The following is a 3084-nucleotide window of genomic DNA, read 5'->3' on the forward strand; positions in this document are numbered from 1 at the left end:
AAAAGGATTTTCTTATCCGAACGTGCAAACTCTAGGCCCCTTCCTCAAGCCCCGCCTCAACTGTTCCCAGCAGACCTCGCCTCCCACTTAGCTCCCTCCCAGCTCTCGATCTTTTTCGAGAGCTCTACTCCCACCCCAAGTTTTAGTTCCATTCTCCACCCCCACCCCCCAGCATTCCTCTGCTGTTCGTCTTCCATTTCCTAGGGTGGATACCCAAAAAGATATGGGGGACACTTCCCTCTGCTCTTCTTTATCTTACAGATCTGCTCCCACACCTCTCTCCAGTGAGTGCTCTCCGTCCTAGTCTAAGCAACCATGACTTCTTTCTAGACCCGTGCAATACAGCCTCTTACCTGGTTTTCCAGCTTCCGCCGTCTTCCAGTAGGTTTTCACCCGAAACATATTTTTAAAACTTAAATAGGATCATGTCACTCACCTCCTTTAACCCTTTCAGTAGTTTCCAATTACTTTTTAAAAACTTTTTTTAAATTTCTTTAAGAGTTTTGATATAACAGTCTAAAATATACAAGACACATACATGCCTCTGTGACTTTTTTACATGTGTATACACTCATAAAATCATCACCAGGTCAAGATGAGCATTTTCCATACCCCAGAGGGCTCACTTATGCCCCTTTCCGGGTCAGTACCTCCCAAAGGTTAACTGCTTGTTCTCACCTGTCACCACAAATTAGCTTCGATTGTTCTTGACCTTGATATAAATGAGATCATTCAATAAGTACTTTTGTCTGTCTTCTTTTGGCCAACATTATATCTATCAGATCTACATGTTGATGTATATATAGCTGTATGTTATTCTTTCTTTCACTTTGCTGTAAAAAATATTAAATCTTCCAATGAACGAGCATCGTAAAAACTTCCAGTTACTTCAAACTTGAAATTCTCTCAGAAATTTAGGAAATATATTGGAAAATTAGTATTTTCAGTATATAGGTCTTCAACAACTTTTATTAGATTTTTTTCCTAGGTAACTAGATGAGTTTTTTGATGCTATGATTTTCCAAAAAATGTCCTAATCATTTGTTGCAACAAATGATTAGGACATTTTTAAAATGCTAAATTCTTATATTAATTCTAGTGTGTTCACTGTTTTGGATTTTTTGCACACACAATCATGCCATTGGCAAAAAATGACAGGTTTCAATCTTTAGATCTTTTTTTTCTTTTTCTTGCCTTAAGGCACTGTTGAGAACCTTCAGTGTAACTTTAAATAAAAGTGATAATAGTGGACATCCTTGCATTGTTCCTGAATTCTGGGAACATTTTTAATATTTTACCATTATTTAAAATGTTAGCCCAAGGGTTTTTGAAGCCATTTTCAAATTAAGAAAGTTCCTTCTCTTTCAGGTTTTCTTAGAGGTTTTTTTTCTTTTTAAAATCATGAATGTGTCTGTTTTAAATCAAATTCTTTTTTCCCATCTGTTGAGAAAACCATATTGTTTTATCCTGTTTTCTATGTAAATTATATTAATTTTTAAATGTTAAACCAACCTTGAATTCCTTAGACATACCCCACTTGGCATATTATTCTTTCTATAAATCGTCAGATTTTGTTTGCTAATACTATGTTTAGGAGGTCTGCATCCTTTTTTAAGAGATAAAATTGGTCTGTAATGTTCCTTTCTAGTAATGTCCATGTCAAGTTTTGGTATTTGAGATATGCATAAAATGAATTCAGTAGCCTCCCTCTTTTCTCATATCTGGAAAACTGTGTAATATATATATTAATTTTTTCCTTAAATATTTGGAAGAATTTACCACTGAAGCCATCTCAGCCTGCAGTTTATAGGAAGATATTTAAAGATTTAACTGTTGTATTACATATAGGACTCCAGATTTTCTCTTAGTGTGGCAGGTTTGGAAAACTTCTCCCCCTGCCCCCAGACAAATTCGTCCATTTAATCTAAATTGTTGAATTCATTGTCCTAGAGTTGTTCATATCTTTTTTTTTTTTTAAGATTTTATTTATTTATTTGAAAAACAGAGATCACAAGTAGGCAGAGAGGCAGGAAGAAAGAGAGGAAGGGAAGCAGGCTTCTCACTGAGCAGAGAGCCCAATGTGGGGCTCGATCCCAAGACCTTGGGATCATGACCTGAGCTGAAGGCAGAGGCTTTAACCACTGAGCCACCCAGGCACCCCATTCATATCTTCTTTTTTAAAAATGTCCATTAGATCTGTAATAATGTCTCCTTTCCCTGCTGATATTAATATTTTAAATCTTTTTTAAAAATAGCACTAGGCATTTATCAATTTTATTAATCTTTTCAATAAACAACCTTTTGGCCTTGTTTATTTTCACTATTGTACAGGCATCTTCTATTTCACTGATTTCTGCTTTATATTTACTATTTCCTTTTTCTGTGTTCTTTGCATTCAAATTGCTCATTTTCTATCTTCTCGAGATGGAATTTTAGATTACAGATTTTCAAAAGTCCTTTTTTATGTATTTAAAGCTATAATATTCTCTCTAAGCAACTTCTAGTTGTATTCCACAAGTTTTTATGTCATATTTTCCTTATCATTTGGTTCAAAATATTAGTTCTAAGTCTTACTGTTATTGATTCTTTGACCCATAAGTTATTCAGACATATGTTGCTTAATTTCTAAACTACTGAGGATTTTCTAGTTATCTTTTTCTTATTGATTCATTTTCATTTCTAGTATAATCCCACAGTGGATTTGTCTATGCTTTTAGTTTGATCTATTTCTTTTATATATTTTGAAGCCATGTTTTTAGGCTCAAACAAATATAAGACTGCTACATTTTCTGTTTTGCCAAAACATATGACTAAGGAATGTCCCTCTTTGTGCTAGTTGCACATGTGAATCAGGACAGTGCTACAAATCAGTATTCACTACACTATTGTACATGGAAGACATGTGTATAAAAGGTGTTTCTAAGAATGCTAGTAGTTTGTTGCATCAGGGTGGTGTTCTTAGTGAAAGAATGTGTTGATCACACTGTAATGCATGTAAAACATTGTGTAAAAACACATATATAAAAGAGTTTTTAAAAATGTCTAGAAGTTCTACACTTTTAAGTATGCATTTTAAAAATTATT

This window comes from Mustela nivalis (genome assembly GCF_964662115.1).
Source record: "Mustela nivalis genome assembly, chromosome: 1".
NCBI lineage: Eukaryota > Metazoa > Chordata > Mammalia > Carnivora > Mustelidae > Mustela > Mustela nivalis.